This window comes from Myotis davidii, unplaced genomic scaffold (genome assembly GCF_000327345.1).
Source record: "Myotis davidii unplaced genomic scaffold, ASM32734v1 scaffold405, whole genome shotgun sequence".
In the NCBI taxonomy this organism is placed as follows: Eukaryota; Metazoa; Chordata; class Mammalia; order Chiroptera; family Vespertilionidae; genus Myotis; species Myotis davidii.
Genome location: NW_006296048.1, coordinates 431070 through 450742, shown reverse-complemented (window position 1 = coordinate 450742; position 19673 = coordinate 431070). Strand labels below are relative to the sequence as shown.

Below are 19673 nucleotides of genomic sequence, written 5' to 3'. Positions count from 1 at the left end.
CAGGAATCTCAGCCCATCTAGGAAATGTTAAATGATAGGCTGTGTGAGATAACCAGGCCTCTTTAAAGCCATTGCTTGTAGCGACATATATTGCCAGGTTTGCATAGTGTTCTTTAGATTTCACATTATTACAAGGTGCTCTTGGTCTTAGCAACGACTCCTCACAATATCACCAACATGAAAAGAGGAACATTCACAACAGCTCTTGGATTTAAGATGAAATACATCAATATTAAGAATTAAACAAAAACATTCATGAAAGTTCTTAGCATTCCTTTTAAGAATTTCTTTTGAAGCTGACTTAACATTGTTGCATTTATTACAGTCACTCTGCAGCTCAACTTGGCTTTATAAGTTTTTAATCTTGTATTTTAGGACGATATAGCATTACATTAAGTTTCAATTCGTTTATAAAAGTCAAATGTAGTTCTCAGATCCAGGTGCATGCCACATGTCAACATTAGGATGAAGAAAGTATTTTTATTTATAAACAGACTACAGGCCCAATGCATGAAATTCATGCAAGAATAGGTCTTCTCCCGACTGCCGGCACCGGCTTCCCTCTGGCTCCTGGGACCCGGGCTTTCCTCACAGCTTCAGCTTCGTCTGGAAGGATGTCTGGTCTAATTAGCATAATACGCTTTTATTATTACAGATTTTTCCTGAGTATTTGAGATGTGATTTGCATGTTGGGTTTCTGTCTGGGGTTGGTTTCTCCACAAGCACAGAGAAGGATAATGAAACCTCAGGGTCTCATTGCACGCTACTCTTTGACCCTGTTCTTTAAGGTTTTCCTTTAGGCCCCTGAAGCTGTGCTTAAATGCTCCCACCCTGACTGCTAGTTTCAAACACTTTGAAGCTAGGATTCCAAATAGGTTTATTGTTTCTTGACAAAATATTTTCAAAAGTTGACATGCCCTAGGATTTCTCTCAAATAGTTGTTAGCAACTACTAAAAAGTGAAACTATGTTGTGCCTACTAGCATTCAAACCATTCTGGTACACTAATAGCTGCAAGAAAAGGAATTTTCAGAGCTTTTATTTTTCTTTCAGGTACAAATGTGCTTCTGTGGGCTTGAAGAGAAGTCTTTAAAGCTTCCATTTTTACTGCCCTGGTACTATTTATGTCTTAGCAATACAAAATAACTTACATTTTATGGAATTGTATTGTTACAGAATTTACCAGGTGACTGAAAGATATGTTGGAGTACAGGAAAAACCCATATATTTTCAGATGTTTCTCATGTACTAGTTCAGGACTCAGGGGAGGCGGTTACTCTCCAAATCCTGAGCAAGCCAATATGGAGGAAGCTTTCCCTTTATACCCTCTTGGTTTCTTTGTCTCCCAAATATGGGCTGGGACTTCTGGACCTTTTGCGGGCTTTGCAAAAAGCTCTATGTGCTCGATGGGGGCAGTGAAACCACATCTCAGGCCTGGCCAGGTGCCAGCACTGATAACTCCTTCTGGGGGCTGTGTATTGTTCATGGTTTATGGCCTCTCTAAGTGGGGGGTAGTACTTAGGTAAACAGGTCTTGCAGGAGCAGATAATAAAAGAAGGGGCAGTGACTAGACTATAGGCTAACAAGAATGTACATTAGGGTACTAGCACAGATTCAGATTGCTAGCTCCTGGGAAAATATCTCATTTTCCTCATCAGTATTAGTAGGATTATTGGCTTTGTGAAAGCTTTGCTCAACAGTTTTCGAAGTCATCCATTTTATTTAATTTATCCACGCTTCCATTGGTACATGTATGTTGAATGCTTATAATGCACTCTTCCAGAATCTGGTCACAGAGTAGGTCAAGACAGGGCCTTGTCCCCAGGAGACTCTACCTCAGCTTGTTGCTCACCAGTGTGTGAGGGTTATTCACAGGAAGGGATGAATAATGACTAGCTGTTCAAAATGTGATTCCCATTAGGTATGGACATACTGAAGTTCTGTGTATAAAAAGATGTCTTGCTTCATTGAAAGCAATTTACCCTCCCCTCCTTCCTCATAAAGTGAGTGATAGCAATCAAGGTGAAATAATCTACACTAATAAAAGAGAAAGATGCAACCTGATCGTACCTTCGTGACGCCCACCAGCCAATCAGGAGCGAGTATGCAAATTAACCCAACAAAGATGGCGGGTTAATTTGCATACACAGGTGCCGAGTGGCCAGGGGTAGGTTGGGACGCTTGAGTCGTTGCTATGGTGACAATGCAGGTGTTCCGCACTGCCCCAGCTGCTCCGGGCCTCTGGGAAGCGTGGGAAGGCAGAAAGGCAGCTCCGGGCTGGAACGAAGTCACAGAGGTGGCTCTGGGCCGGAGTGAAGGTGGTGCCAGCAGCCAGGGGAAGGAAGGCCCATTCTTGTATGAATCTTTGTGCATTGGGCCTCTAGTACTATATAGTAATCCTATGTAATAAAAGGGTAATATGCAAATTGACCCTAATGGCAGAATGACCGCTGGACCAGTCACTATGAGGCGCACTGACCACCTCTTGGTTCCTTTTCCCAGCTGGCAGGCTCCAATTGCCTGATGGCCACCCGCTGCAGGGCTAGGGCTTGTGAGTGGGCAGGAACAGCTGACCTCTCGGTCCCTTCCCCCGGCTGTCGAGCACCGATCACCTGATGGCAGATGGTGAACTGGGGGTGGGTGGCGGCGGGGGGTGGGGCCAGCTGTGGGCAGCTGGGGAAGATGGCCCTGATTGAAGGCCAGGCCTAGGGACCATACCTGTGCATGAATTTCATGCACTGGGCCTCTAGTAAATTAAAGCTCTGCTTAAATAAAAGCAAAAAATAAATACCTCTGTGGGAGGCAATATCAAAGATAAGAGGTGCATGGGAATTTGGAGAGGAAGACAGTAATTATATAAGAGAACATGCTGCTATTGAATCAGCCATGTGACCTGGGGACTGTTCCTCTCTAAGAAACAAACTGTTCTGTGATTGACATAAAACACTAACAGGACTTTCCTCTCAGGCTGTGAGTGGATGATGATCATACTGTGTAACTTATTGCCAAGTTACTGTTATGCTCTCTGAGGTATGAAGTGAGATTAATGATCATTTTTTCAATAAGAAATAACACTTGGTAGCATTGCTATAATGTAAACATATTAAAATATGTTTTAATGGGGAAGAACACCCAGGGGAGAGAGAGATGAAACCTAGAGTTGGGAAATTATTTGGACAGCAGAGAAAGCTTTAGGGCAAAAATTTTTTTAAAAAGTACATTATTTTCCAAACTCTTCAGGTGGGAAGAGAGTCTTCTTTTCATGTACCCGCTGGACTTAAATATGGTTACAAATAAAATGTTTAGCTAATAGTAGTCACTTATCTGCACTAATAAAAAAACAAGTTATTAATAATGGTTCAGAAAAAAACAATTGATTTTTCCACTGTAAGCATTTAGAGCTTATAACCACATTCTTAGTATTTCTAACTTGCTTCTTTCATAAAAACCCATACTTTTGCACTGTCACTATGTTTTTTGGGGATAATTTCCTAGTTCCTATAATGTTTGTCAAGGTTCAGTATTATCCTAGTGACTGTCCTAAAAGGTAATCAGTTGGAGAATTTCTTTTCCATTTCTGATTTTTGCCTAAAGTTTTATTCTTAGTAATAAAATACTATTTAACTAACTACATAACAGAGAAAAATTAGGACTTGTCAAATATAATAACACATTTAAAAAATAAGTTTTATTGTTTTTTTTAGAGAGAGTGGAAGAGAGAGGGATAAAAAGACATAACAATGAGAGAGAAATATCTATCTGCCTCCTGCCCACCTGCCTCCTACTGGGGATCAAGCCCACAACCAGAGCATGTGCCCTGACTGGGAATTGAACCTGTGACCTCCTGAACCACACTGGCCGTGCTATAATAACACATTTTTATAGTTTGCTCTAAAGATCTGTTAATTAGTTGGTAACCTTCTCCTACCTATATTTTGACTCCTCCCCACCCCCCTCACCCCCCAGTGTCTTAGAATTTTTATTTATTCACTGATCCAATATTTACTGTGGCTTCAGGAATCAGGCTGTGCTTGGCACAGAGAGAGATAGCTGCCATGCCAGCCATTCCCCTTCCCCGATTCCCCCAAGATAAGAGGCCTGTCTAGATCAAGTTCAAAGCCATCTGGCAGAGGCCATGGGGCTATATTTGGGGCCCAAGCTCCAGAGGCCATGCTGTGCTCGTTACCCCTTGGCATCAGTTCTGGGAACATGGGGACTCGAAGTGGTTGTCTTGGTCCTGCTGTTCACATCCAGGGGTTCCCCCCTCCATCCCCACCAAGTCCCTTGCAGAGGCTGAGGAAGCTGGTGTGGCAGGAGATCTGAGTGGTTCCAGCACTCATTCGTCAGCCCTGTCTCTGTTATCCTTAAGAGGACAGAGACATTGGAATACTGAGAGCTGCAGAGAGGCACTTCAGAGCTCTAGGGACAGAACCCTGGAGCCCACGGCAAGCCCATTGCCAGGGCCAGTATTTCTACTCTTTTAAAGCTAGGTTTATTAATTTCTTCGCGAGAGCATGTGTTTCCAAAAAATTCTTAGTTGCTTTTAGTGGCAGTGTTGATTCTAGAATCCCATTTCCTCCCTCCCTCCCTCCCTCTCTCCCTCCCTTCCTCCCTTCCTCCCTCCTATATATTTTTATTGATTTCAGAGAAGAATGAAGAGGGAAAGGAGATAAAAACATCAATGATGTGTGAGAAAGAGTCATTGACTGGCTGCCTTCTGCACACCCCACACTGGGGATTGAGCCTGCAACCCAGGCATGTGCCCTGACTGAGAATCGAACTGTGACCTTCTGCTTCATAGGTCAGTGCTCAACCATCGAGACACACTGGCTGGGCGTATTATCTTGGTTCTTTATGCAGTGTAATTTTCTTCCAATTACACTATCTGCTTATCTGACATCTCTCTTGAAAAATTAGGTGAGCATCCCAACACCACAAGAAAACTTAGTGTAATATCCAGTCTTCATTTTACTCATTTAAAATAGGTATTTTTTTTACCCTTACTTATTGTTGAGTCCAAGTTTCTCTGCCAGGGACTTGCCTTTTTTGGATGCCGAGAATTGGAAAAAGACATAAGTGGCTGTAGGCAGGTGGGTTATTTATTGCAAACAAAGCAGCCAACAACTGGCTGGTCAGTGGCACTTTGTATACTCACTCAAAAAAAAGAGGCCTCATGCTCAGTAACATCTGTATTACATTAAAATAAGTAGGTTGTATAAGGGTGTGCCTGTGCAGTGTGTATACTGCTACTGCTGAGTCATTGCCCTCGCACATGCATATGGCAAATGGGCCTTTAGTATCTGGTGTACTCTGGTCAGGGCCCCACACTTTTTCAGCAGATCAATTTCTTAAAATTCATAAACTATGGTCCTGGCTGGTGTGTTTCAGTTGGTTGGAGTATTATCCTGTACACCAAAAGGTTGCTGGTTTGATTCCCAGTAGGGGCACATACCTAGGTTTCCAGTTTTGTCCCTGGTTGGAGTGTGTATGAAAGGCAACCAGTCAATGTTTCTCTCTCACAGCGATGCCCTCCTCTTCTCCCCCCTATAAAAATCAATGAAAATGTCCTCAGGTGAGGATTGGGGAAAATTCAACTAATCTAATAAAAGAGAAACATGCAAATTGACTGAACCTCCTCTACACCTTCAGTCAATTGCAAACTTCACCCACTTTGAAACATGGCTGAGTGAATGAACACCCCGTCTCAAGAAAGGAAGGGCCAAGGGACCCATTCATGAAAGCAGGAAACTCAGTTTTACATCTCATTCACAAGATGGATTCGCTGCTCGCCTCCCGATCCAGGTGGGTGAGTTGGTTTAGTGTGGAATGTGTCTGCCTTCCCTGAAAACTCCGGTTAGGCGATGAATTATTCCAAGTAAATTAAGTGTATCGATCGCCTGCCCTTTCTGACACTTTACAGATAGTGCTATCAAATCATGCTCCACGCAAGCGTCAGTTTTTGCCACGGACACCTGGCAAGGGGGGCAAACATTCTCTTGATTTCTCAGTGGGCTGAGCATTGAGAGGGGTACAATGCGACTTGAGGGACCAGGCAATGGCATGGCCCTCTGGCGAGACTGGCTGGGTAACTTACAGGTCTTGCACACTCAGTCGATTAGAACAAGGTGAGGGTTGCCCTCCCTTGTACTTTCCAGGTGCTATCAGATCATGGGTGTGGGTTGCATCTTACCTCTGGCCAATATTCAAACAAAGGCAAGTGGACCAGAAATAAGATCAGGCCAAGAGTATGGGTAAAATGTGTGGGTCTATCACCATCCTAGGAAAACCATCAGACCACATACCTTAGGAATAGGACGTAGCAGGAAATTTTATCTAGAATAATAAAAGTGTAATATGCTAATTAGATTGGATGTCCTTCTGGCTGTCCTTCCAGAAGACCTTCCGGACAAAGCTGGGTCTGCGAGGGAAGCCCAGGTCCTGAGTGCCAGAGGGAAGCCGGTGCCGGCAGCCGGGAAAGGAAGGCCTACTCTGCACAAATTTTTGTGCATCGGGCCTCTAGTAAACTATAAAATTTAATTTCAATTTCCTTGTCGCTGTGAATTCTAGTGCAACTGAGCTGCACATGCTGAATGAATTTAATGTGGCCACATGCTAAGACTGCATGGTTGTTGTCATACTTGCAAAATGACATCCTCCAGAAGCTGGAGCCAGACTGTTATCCTCATTCTGTAGATTTGTTCTTGAAATAAGTTGCCAAGAAGAATCTCAGGATCCCATGTGCACTAGTGATGTGTGAAGCACTTAGTGTGCCTAGAACCTTGAAAATTACTTCTCTCTTTAGCTGCTCTTGGCCATGTCCGCACTGTGACACCAGAGAATACACCTGTTCACCAGAGATGTGAACAGTCAGAGCTCTGCCATCGGCACTTAGCTGCTACTTGTACGAAGGAGTTTTAAAATATTAAGCTTGATAAACTCCCACTGAGCTGGGTAAAGACTTTGTGTCCTGCCCCAGCCGGTTTTATTCAGTGGCTTGCGGACTGAAAGATCCAGGGTTTGATTCCGGTCAAGGGCATGTACCTCAGTTACAGGCTTGATTCCCTGGCACTGGTCAGGGCTCATGTGGGAGACAACCAATCCATGTGTCTCTCTCACATCCATGTTTCTCTCTCTCTGTCTCTCCCTCTCCTTCCACTCTCTCTAGAAATCAATGGGGAAAAAATATCCTTGTTCGTGTCCCTTGGGTCCTTCCATAGTTTATGGGTTTTCAGCTGGAAGGCAGATGTCTCCTCTGGGCTTCACTCTTAGGCTTGACTCTGGAAGCCTCAAAAGGCACACAGACATGGTTTTGAATATTGTTTGTTTCAGAGTTCAATATTCAGACACCGTGGACAGCTTTACAATGTTTTGCTGCCTAAAAAAAATTATGTTGGCAGTGAATGGAATAAATTCTGAAGCACAGACACACACACACACACACACACACACACACACACACACACACACACGCACATGTACATCCCTGCATGGAGTCTTTTACTTCTGTATGTTCTGTAATCCTTTTTTAGATTTACAAGAGAAATGATGTTATTTTAAAATATAGGGCCCTGAATTAAGCTCTTTCCAGTGGTAGTATATTTATAAATATCAATGCACAAACAGAATAAGAGAAAGCTTTTGTGCACATTTGACTTATTTATTTAGACTGTATGGGACTATAAAGTCATAGAATGTCTTATTCACTCACTGTACAGATGTTCTTTGAGATTTTTCTCCCAAGCCCAGTTTTATTGAGATGTAATTAACGTACGACATTGTGTTAGTCTAAGGTGTACAACATGATGATTTGATACATGTATGTATTGTGTAATGTTTACCACGAAAAGTTTAATTCACACTTTTCTACCTCACAGAATGACCTTTTTATGTGTATGTGGTGAGAACATTAAAGATCTACTCACTTAGCAAATTTTAAGTATACAATATACAGAGGTGGCCAAAAGTAGATTTACAGTTGCCAGTATGGGAAACAGTTTATTCTTGTATTATTATTCATTGTATTATTTATTTGTATTATAACTGTAAACCTACTTTTGCCCACTCCTGTAGTATTGTTAACTATAGTCACCATGTACATTACATCCCCAGAAGTTACTCATCTTGTAAAGGTTTGTATTCTTTCATCCATTGTCCCCACTTCTGAGCCTCTGCAACCATCTGTCAACTCTTTTTCTGTTCCCATTTCGTAGATTTTACATCTGTGAGAACCTATTTGTCTTTGTTTGACTTACTTTATTTAGCATAATGCCCTCAAGGTTCATGGATTTTCAAATGGCAGGATTTCCTTTTCACAGTTGAATAATGTGTGTGTGTGTGTGTGTGTGTGTGTGTGAGATATTTACTTTATCCATTGGCAGGCACTTAGGTTGTTTCCATATCTTCAGAGATATACCCAGAAGTGGAATTGCTGGATCACATGGTGGTTCTAGTTTTAATTTCTTAAAAAATCTCCATACTATTTTCCTTAGCAGTTGAACCAATTTATATTCCCACAAACAGTGCACGAGGCTTCCCCTTTTTCCGCACCTTCATCAGCATTTCTCTCTCCTCTTTTTAATGAACAGGGATGAGATGATGTCTCATTGTAGTTTGGGTATGCATTTCCCCCATGGTTAGTGATGTTGATCACCTTTTCATGTACCTTTTGGTCATTTGTATGTCTTCTTTGGGAAAATGTCTGTTCTTATCCTTTGCCCATTTTTGATCGGATTATTATTTTATTTTTTATTATTGACTTGTATGAATTCCTTATGTGTTTTGGATATTAACCTCTTATCAGATACCGGGTTTGCAGATATCTTCTCTTATTCTATACATTGCCTTTTATTTTGTTGATTATTTCATTTGCTCTGTGGAAGCTTTTTAATTTGATGTAGTTCGACTTATTTTTATTTTGCTGCTTGTGGTGTAAAAAAAAAAATCATTGCCAGGACCGATGACAAGGATATTTTTTCCTATGTTTTCTTCTAGTAGTTTTATGGTTTGAGGTCCTATATTTAAGTCTTTATTCTATTTTGAGTTAATTTTTGTGAGTGATGTAAGGTAGTAGTCCAATTTCATTCTTTTGCATGTGAATATTCGGTTTCCCCAATACCATTTATCAAAGAGACTGTCTCCTCCATTGTGAATTCTTGGCTCCCTTGTCAAATATTACCTTGTGTATATGAGGGTTTAGTTTTGAACTCTTGATTCTGTTTCATTAGTTTATGTGTCTGTTTTTATGCAGGTACAATACTGTTTTGATTATTATAGGTTTGTAGTATAGTTTGATATCAAGAGGTGTGATGCCTCTGGGAGAAAAGATTGCCCGTCCGAATTCAAATAATGGACTCAGAAGACAGAAGTATGGTGAAAACGAGACTTTGAATACCTTCTCAAGAGTGGGTGTCCATCCCATTAAACAGGCATTGCAGAGGCAGAGAACATAGTCTATTTATTTAGTCCCTCCTCCGGTTGCTCATTAGCTGAGCACTATGGGGTTGCCTCCCATTGGGCCATTTAAAAAAATTGGGCTGAGGCCTTTCTAGCTGCCTCCACTTCCCCTGCCTAGCTATGGCAGACGCCTCAGGGGTTTCCATCATGATGCTGGCCCATGTGCACAGTTCTTAGTTTCTCTTCCCTCCCCCCTACATTCTCTTTGCCCTCGGGAAATTCAGCAAATTCCATCAAAAGCCGACCATGCTGGAGATGGCTCATAGAGGTCCATTTCCTACACCTTCAGCTTTATTCTTCTTTCTCAAGATTGCTTTGGCTATCCAGGATTTTGGTGGGTCCACATGAATTTTAGGATTGTTTATTCTATTTCTGTGGAAGATGCCATTGGAATTTTGATAGGAATTGCATTGAATCTATAGACAGCTTTGGGTGGTATGGACATTTTAATTGTATTCATTCTTCCAATTTATTAGTGTCTTCAATTTTTTTAAAAAATCATTGTCTTAAAGTTTTCAGTGTACAGATCTTTCACCTCCTTGGTTTAAAGTTTTTGATGCTATTATAAAATGGATTATTTCTTTTTCAGATAGCTTGTTAATGTATAAAAATAAAACTAATTTTTGTGTGTTGATTTTGTATCCTGCAACTTTACTGAATTGCTTATTTGTACTGTTTTTTTTTTGTGAAGTCTTTAAAGTTTTCTATATATAGTATATATAGTATCATGTTGAAACGTGGGGTTCAGGGTGCAGATTTTTCCATTGGTCCTTGTCCTCATGAACTTTGAAGAATAAACTCACAACTTGTTACTAAAAGTGTGGAAATTTATTGGAAGCAAATACAAACTCCCACATAGGGAGAGGTTCCCAAGGGGGTAACTAACTAAGCCCCCTTTTCTAAGGTTTTAAAAGCTGGAAGTTATTTGTCAATCTATGCTTCCTTCTAATTAGACCTCTTCCCCCATTTTATGACCCTGTGCTTTCCTAATTGGTCACTCTTTTGCAGGACATCAGCTTCAAAGTCCAAAACCCACATGGTGCTCCTCTCCTTCTCTCTCCCTCTTGCAACATTCCTCTATCCTCTGTGAAAATATGTTTCCCTTTCCCATATCCAGTGACTTTTCCCTATCCTCTGTGAGAGTATGATAAGCATTTTGGTGGCTTAGAGGCATTTCTGCCCTTCACATATGCATTGCTCTCCCATGGACCCTCTTTATTCCCTAAACCTGCCTATCCTTGTCTCAAATTCCTTTCAAGGTCATCTGTACACAGAGATAATTTTACTTTTTCCTTCCTAATTTGGATGTCTTTTATTTCTTTTTCTTGCCTAATTGCCCTGAACTCTTCCTGTATATGAGCTGTGTGTGTGTGTGTGTGTGTGTGTGTGTGTGTGTGTGTGTGTGGTGGGGGAGGCGGGGGTTGGGGGAAGGGACACCAGATAAACCCCAGTCAGTATAGAGGACACATAACCCCTGGCATAATGGAGCTCACACGTGACCATCGCTAACTGAGTGTTGCTTATATGTAGCTGAAGCTGTACAGTTAGGACAGGTAAAACGTACACTCAACTTCATCCTGGCTCGTCAGCAAAGCTGTCCTCAAGTTGGCTATTTTTAAACCAAAGCATTGGAAAGTAGTTGCCAGGTGAAGGACAAGGGAAGGGAAGCCTGGAAGTGGGAGGTGTCCAAGGGAGGATAGGGGGTAGGTTCTGTCCTGTTGGGGCTGGGAAGGGCAGTAGAGTTGGAGACTCCAGGTGAGGTAGTGATTGTGGCTGAGATAGTCCATCCACTCAGCACCTGCTTTGCTCAGCACAGTGAAAAAGCCAAGTTTCTGTGCTTGTGATATTTATATTATGAAGGTGGACAATGAGCATTAATGCGATAGACAACAGCGCATCAGGAGGTGCTAAGTGTGGATGATTTGAGTAAACAGGGTAGGGACATAGTGGCCAGAGGTGTGGAATGTTGTTTTAGATAGGCTGATTCTGTTTTCTCTGCTGGTAACACATTTTAGGCCCTTCTAGGCATAAAAAGGTTTCTGGATCAATTATAAGATCGCAGGAAGCCATTGAGGGGTTTATAAGTGAGTGACCAGATGTGTGTTTTAAAATGCAACTCCATTGCAGGTCATTAAGCCAATTAAGAGGTTCCTGGATTTAGAGAGAGAAGAGGAGAGGGAAGAGGATGGATTTGAGAGTGATGCCATTTAGGAGGGGAATTGACAGGTCTTGGTGAATGACTCCTCCAGGGCGTAGGAGAGAAGGGTGTCAGCCTTTTTGGCCTCAAGGTTTCTGGCTGGTGCAACAGAGAAGGGGATGAGATTGAACCTGAGGGGGTGATCACAAGGGGACATTTGGACACTCTGTGAGTGGATATGCTGTGTGGCCCTCAAATTTCTATATTGAGCAGGTCATTAGATTTGGGGCTCAGAGGAGAAATCTGGGCTGGAGAAATTACCTTGGGTGTGACCAAGGAACAGAAGCAATTGTCTAGGGAGAGTGTAGGGGGTATGAAGGTAAGAGGGCCTCTAGCATTCAAGGCCAGCCCCTGTGGGTGGGCACCCTCTGAGGTGTTCTTTTAGATGGAGGTCCTGTGGAGAGCTGGATCCTCTGCTGGGAGTGGACAAGGGGAGAACAAACCGTGGCTACATGTCTGCAGAGGGAAGGGCAGGTGAGGAATTCGAAATTGCAGAGTGGGATATGGCTGAGTAGGGTTGTGGCTGAAGAGGGAAGAGGATCCAGCACAGGTTGGTTTTGGGGGAGGGAGTTGAAAGCAAAAGAAGAATTTTGGGAAGTTTGGTGATAGCTGAACGTATTTACAGGGTAGCTGGAAAGATGGGTGGAGAGACAGGTGGATGATACAGAGGCAGTGAGAGACAATTCTCAGTGCCAGGGTTGGAGGAGGCAAGGAAAGGCTGGGACCATTGGGTGGGTGCTGGGGCCTACGCACAGGGTTTTCTCAAGAAACGATTGATATTTGTATGGAACTTAGGCAGTGCCATTCAATCTTTTTCACAGCTGTGTGGGAAAGGGCTTCTATATGCTTGCCAGCCAAGGACACTTGCTCCTGTAGGTGTCTGCCCAGCTGTAGGTGGGACCTCAGTACTTCTCTGTTTCTTTTGAGCACATGAGCAGCACATCTTGCCCTCCTTTCCCCTCCTCTCAACACACCATAAACATACTCTTAATGTTACACAGGGCAGGATTAAGGTTCAGTCAGTGATCACCTGCTGAGCCGTTCCCAGACGGCACCTGCCTACCAGCAGTGTTTCATTGTTCTGTTTTATAGACGAGGGAGCAGACACAGAGGTGAGGAATTGCATCCAAGCTTGCCCAGCACTTTTCATGGCCACCCACCCATGGGCATACAAGGCCCAAGGCCCTTGGAGCCAGGGGTGCGGGAGGAAGGGGGAGGGCAATATGTTTTCTGAATGGCCCTGCTGTCCTCTGTTTCCCGTGCATGCCCAGTATCTCCAGGACACGATCTTCTAAGGAGAATCTAGAGGCCCTGAGACTCTTATGTAGTGCATGTTATCATTACTTAACCTGCCACTGTTAAGTGAAAGATTGGACTAGAATATAGAACTCAAGTACTCTTAGATCCCTCCTGTTCAAAAGTTAGCCCAGGGAGGACTATGCCTTCTGCTGAAGAGGCAAAGACTGGCCCAAACCTTACTACCACACAGCCTCTCTGAGCTCTGGCAGGCCTGAGTACAGCTTGGCTGATTTCATTGCATGGCAGCTTCGGCTTCTGTTGTTTCCTCATTGGCTTCAGATATTTTTAACACAGGTGAGAATTCAGTTTTGGACTTTGTGTAATTATAAAATACAGTGTGCTCATGATGACGAAGTCATACATCACCGGAGAAGGTAAGGAAGAAGATAGAAGTGCCCTACCATTTCCATTTCCATTTCAATCCCCACAATTAATCATGAATAACATTTTTCATGGTGCATTGCTATAGAAAATTTAAGTTTACAGAAAGGCTTCTGCAGGTAAACTAACTTTAATACATAATTTGGGTCTCTTTCTTGATGAGCACATTCTGTTCTTTTCAATGATCAGAGTATTCCGTATTTATGCAATGTCACCGTTTCTGTCTTCATCCTCTTTTTTCTCCGTAAAAAACAACACTGTATTGAACTTGTTTGAATATATTTTGCAGAATATATAACTGGCCATGGAATTGCTGGATCAAGGGGAAGTGTACATTTAAAATCTGGATTGATGTTCTCAAATTATCCTCACTACAAATGCCTTTTAGTGGAGGATTTTTGAGGGCACCTAGAATTATGAAACCTCCTGGGCCAGGATGGGGCAGGGATACTTCTGGGTCCCTCACTGTCTTGAGCAGTGTCTATGCTAATTGCTGGAACTCACTTTGTTCTTTCTTAAATTGGACAAGAGGAAGGCAAAGAATGCTAGTCCAAGAGGTTAGGATTGACTTTGGCCCTCAACATAGAACCTTGGAATGTCTTGTGGAGGTAAGTGGAGGGACGTCTGTTGTCTGTCGTTTGTCGTCTCTCCATATGGATGTTTTCATATAAAGTCTAGTTTGTCAAGTTTGAGATACGTGCTTGGCGAGGTATATATGTGGATTCTCATAACAACTTGATCTGTCACTGTTGTTTCCTCTGCTTTACAGTTGAGGAAACAGAGGCTCCTGCTGAGTGGAGAAGCCTAGATCTGATCTTACTCTGCACCCTCCCCCACACTGATGGGCTGCTTCAGTCTTGTTTATTTAAAACAGCCATTTTCAACCAGTGTGCTGAAAGAATTTTTAAAACATGCAGTATCTGGCTAGCCAGGGGCACTGACCTGTTTTCTCTTACATGGTCAAATAAAAAAATGACAACAGCCAACACAATAGCCGTTTAGTGTGAATGAATCAAAATTATACCTATTTTTGTGGTAAGACTGTCATAAAATATATTTTTTAGTGTGCTTTAGCATTTTAGTAATTAGTTTCTGTGTGCCATGAGATGAAATGGTTGAACATCACTGGTTGAAAAACATGTTCCTATGAGTAGTAAAAGGAGTGGTGGTCATAATATATACTTTATTTTCCTGTGCACACTTCTTCAGAGGTTTTGTATCAACTTTATTTAACCATTTTATGCCTAATTATATCTTGTTTCATAACTAGAATGAATTTGAAACCAGAGAACATTTTAAATATGCTAAAAGGCATGAGGACTTTAAGCCTAGTAAGAAATATTATTTAAAATAACAATATAATCATATTTAATATTTCATATTTCTCTTCTAAGAATTATGAAATAATTTATTTTATTTTCCCTGGAGGGAGAATTCTGAATCATGAATACAAAGAAAAAGATGTTTGTGGATTGTTATAAATCAGTTTATAACTGATTTCCAAATCAAACAAAACCAACCCAATGAAAGCCTAAGCTTTTCTTTCAACTGTTTAGTAAAACCAGGTTGAGGGGGCTGTTATAAGACTAAATAATTGAGCTGTTCTGTGGTATTTTTATTTCAAAATACTCAGAAATGAAAGTCAATACTTTTGTATTTTTAGGGTGTTATTCACAGAATATCCAGCAGAGGTCACTGCCAGGTTGTGATTGAGCATAATTGCAGGAACCTAGGGCAAGACTGTGCCTGTGGTGCTTTCCAGAGGAAATAGGTCTGTGATGTTAAAATAGTTATATTTTATTTTAGAATGTTGTCATTAAAATTATTAAAGGTGTCATAATAGCATTTGTAAGGTATCTCAGATGACATAACTGTTTCCTACTATGTAGATGTACTGAACATTTTATAGTTAGCCACTTATATACCCTGGTTTCTCTTCAGATCGCATAAATCTTTCGCCTTTTATGGTTAGCCACTTATCAATATGGGGAATAATCCTAAAACATGGCTTGATTTCCCTATTTTGATCCCTGCCCCAAAATTGATTTGAGTTTTATAAATGAAATTTTACTACTTACGAATTTAGGGAGCAAATCTAATTTTTGGTAAAATTTTATTTTATTTTTTTGTACACTCCAGTGACCAGACATTACATAACTTAATACATGGTCATTACAATAAATCCTGCACCCATCCAGCACCACACCTAGTTATTAGAATATTATTTATTATATTCCCTATGTAGTATTTTCATCCCCATGATGACTGTTGTCTAACAACTAATGTGTATTTCTTAAACCCTTCACTCCTCCCTCCCCCCAACCCCTTTCCCACCTGGCAACCAACAAAAAGTTCTCTGTATCTATGAGTCTGTTCTGCTTGTTCATTTTGTTTGTAGATTCAAATGTTGATAGATATGTATTTATTGAAATTTTATTCATATTTCATCTTAATTCTTGGTATAGTTTTAATATGTAGTAAAAAAGAAAGCATGACAAGTCCTTAATGGTAGCTTCATGACTTCCTGTTGAGTTTTAATTGTTCTTAAATTTCAGTCAAATATTTCTTAATCAGTTCTGAATCCTGGTAAATGACTGCATTTTAAATGAAGAATCATATAGCCTAGTTATGTTTACTCTCCATCTTTCCTCCTCCCCACAATGTTCAAATTATTTTTTTGTTTTCTTTGTCTACCAGATTAATACAGCCATTGTATTCTGTGGACTTTGAATTGCCACTGTTTTTTTCAGTATAAGAATGGTGGGGTGCAATAAATGTGTGTGTGTGTGTGTGTGTGTGTGTGTTTGTTTTATATTGCACGCATATCGATACAGATACATTTTGCCAAAGTTTTCAGTAGGTAAAAGTTTTAGATATGTGTAGACATGTCTACATTTATGGGATTTGAGTATTTTATGCCTGTGAACTTGAATATTTGATGCCCATAAAATACAGTTGCATTTTTTAGGAGAGAATCATTTTATATTTTCTTCGGTTAACTTTTTCTGTTTCTTCTCCTTACATTAATTTGTTTCTGGCCTTCTCTCTCTTGCTTATTTCACATGCTTTTTTCCTCCCCAATTGCTCTGTGCTTCTTTAGAAATACTGTGTTGGCAGAGCCCACTAGAGGGCAGCACAACTCTGCAGCAAAGGTCTGCTTGGCTTTCTTTCCAGTTGGCAGGTGCACTTGTGAGAACAAAGCACATTATTTCTAAAGGGCAGAAACCCTAGTGACAAAGCATTGTAGTGAATTCAAACACACAATTAGGAAATTCTCTGTCCCTGTGACTGTTCTCCACCACAAGGCCTGTACACACAATCGCTTGTAATTAAACTAACACTTGTGGATGGGATTGAGCTAAATGTTAATAGATGCTTCATTGTGGAACTTCCAAAATCTGTGGCAGGCCTCTGATAGTGAGTTCTTTTTTATCGCTTGAATATTTATGAGTCATAAAAATAAAATGAGTTATTGGGAGGAAGAACCTGCCCAAACTTGGTCCATTGATCTGTGTAATGTCTACTCACACAGCTCATGTGGAGATTGTTAGATTATATTTAGAAAAGTCCAGCACAGTATCTTCTAAATTCCAGCAGGTGTCACACATCTGTTTCCCTTTCCACATCATCCTTTCCAATTGAATTAATAGAAAATATAATAATTAAAACAAATATATTGAGTATTTTCTACACGTTGGTTGCTGACCTCAAGAAATGAACAGTGTAGCAGACTTGATGGATGTGTTTAGGATAATAGGTAACATAATTTTGAGCCTTGACTCTATACCAGCTACTGTACTAAGTGCTTTATTATCTTAGTCCTTTCAATAACTCTGTCAATCGCTTCTCGGCCTATTGGTTAAGATCAAGTGTAGTATATGTTCTTATCAGTTTAATACCACTGTCAAGTTGGGAATCCTTATCACTATTAGCCTCAGTTTACCCCTGAGGTCACTAGGAACAGACAGAAAGGATTAACTAACTTTTCTATGTTGGGAAAAGAAAGAATCAGGACTCATGCCCATTGTCTGGCCCCAGTGCCCAAGCCCCAACCATCATGCCCAGTGCCACTCACTCACAAAGGTAGCCCAGAGCTGACCTTAGCAAAAATTGACTTACTAATCCTTTCTGGTACTGCAGCTGAAATACCATGCCTTTAGCATTTCCATGCATACATGATGAGTATAGGCAATGTGGTCAGTACAAGCAACCAGGGGGAAAGCCTTATTTAGTGCATGACACTTAAGCTTGAGCAAGTCATGTCACGCCTGCAGGCCGCAGTTCTCCTATTTGGTGCAGTGTTTTACATCGGGACATTGTCAAAGATCTGGAACTTTTGGGGGATCTCATGGAGGACCTCATTCTTCAAGCTGGTGCTGGGCATTAAACAGTGTTGTGTATGTTGCTTTTATTAATGCCAGCCAGCTGGCCCTCTCATCATTCATATTCAGGATGTCACCTGTTTGCCTTTTGATGCCTTTTGTTACCAGCACTACAGCTTCCATCTTAACTAGAAATCACCAAACAAATGGAAAGGCTTCTAATTATGGAAATTACTAGAGGCCCAATGCATGTAATTCGTGTCAGAGTAGGCCTTGCTTTTCCTGGCTGTCGGCACTGGCTTCCCTCTGGCACCCGGGACCCGGGATTCCCTGGCAGCCCCGGCTTTGTCCAGAAGGTCGCCCTGAAGGATGTCCGGTCTAATTAGCATATTATGCTTTTATTATTATAGATATTTTGTAGCTTTCATTCAGTATGTAATGGTATCCGGAAAAACAAAGCTTCTCCATGTTACATTTGGAGTGTACTTACTCACTGTGAGTGAGGGGACTTTTAGCCATGTTTTGTTTCTTTCCTTCTTATTAAAAAGAACAAATCTTGAAAGCCTTGCACCTGCCCTGCTCTGAAAGTTTTCTGTTCCATTACAGCCTCAGTTTTTTATGTTTATTTTTTTAAAAATTACAAATCTAGTTCATGGTCATGGAAAAAGAAAGTCTGTAAAGTATAAAATAAAATAAAGAAATACCCTGAATACCATTCCCCTTCCCTCCCATGGAGGGAAAACACAATCATCTTTTTTTTAGGAGTGGACATCCTTCCAGAAACCTCTGTACCTATATGAGCTTTTTAAACACCCCCTCTCACTCCCCCACATAAATATTTCTTACTATACATACTGTTCTGCCAGTGCACCTTGGATATATTTATGCATCAGCAAATATAGATTGGCTGCATCTGTTAATAGCTCCTTAGTATTTAGGGGATAGTTTCTTATAACTCTCCTATTTTTTTTGTTTGTTCCAAAACAACATGCTTTGGACATATTCCCACAGTTTTTCCCACTCCACTTCATATTATCCTTGCTCTTCCTGTTCTGCTTCCTTTAGGGGAGAGTTTTTCTCGTCTACTAATATTATTCACCTAGCATTTTGTAGTTTTCGATTGCCCAGCTGTTAACTACTACCTTTTTAATTAGAAAGGGGCAGGTACAGAACTCGAGCTGGAACTACACAGGCAAATGCATTGAGTGTGGAACTGGTGGGGGGTGGGGGTCAACACAGGCAATAATAACCTTTTAATAATAACCAAAATTTTAAAACGGTAGCTTCTGACTCAGGAGAACTTCTAGGGATGAAAGTTCTGCCTGGTTATTTGGTTGACAATCCAGGCTCCTCTGCCAGAACTCCACCGCTTCCTGGGTTCCTTCCTGAGTTGCCTTTGTCCACAGGGTCTAGTTACCATTTAGATTTAATAGGAAGAAAAAAGATGCTCAAACAGTGTATTAGAAAAGCCACGATCAAAATTATAATTGACTCATATTTGAACCAATGTAAATGCTGTAAGTGTTTTGATATTATAGTTTGCTAGGTTCATTTTCTACAACTGTATGCTACCAACAATTTATATTTGTGTATAATCAGTATAATTAGCTTTTAACTGCATAAGATTTTCATTTTCAAAATGTACACCTTTACCTAATCCCTTTTTAATTTCTCTCTAAATTAGACACAACAATTCTGAGTTTTTCTACCTGGAGTAAATGCCATAGAAGCTGGGGTTGGCAGTATTATCTATGATTATCTATATCAAACTACTCATAACTCCCTTGTTTACTTTTGTTTCTGTATGTTTTGTGCCAACCTTTAAAAGTTAATTCCTTTATGCTAAGTAAGCCTCATGCACAGCAGCCCCTCAGGCTCCTAACTGATATCACGTGATGGCGGTGGTGGTTTGTTTGGCACAGATTATGGAGTTAGATTCTGGGCATGAGCATGTTACAGACAGGAGGAGGGAGACTTAGGAAGTAGAATAGGTAAAATCAGCAAAGAGGCAGATGCTGGGGT

General features: G+C 41.0%; 1 protein-coding gene across 15 annotated transcripts in view; it reads left to right on the top strand.

Annotated features, from left to right (window-relative positions):
• The window catches only part of PARD3 (par-3 family cell polarity regulator), a 621610-nt gene that overhangs the window by 179266 nt on the left and 422671 nt on the right, over positions 1 to 19673 (top strand). The gene's annotated exons all lie outside the window — the stretch shown is intronic.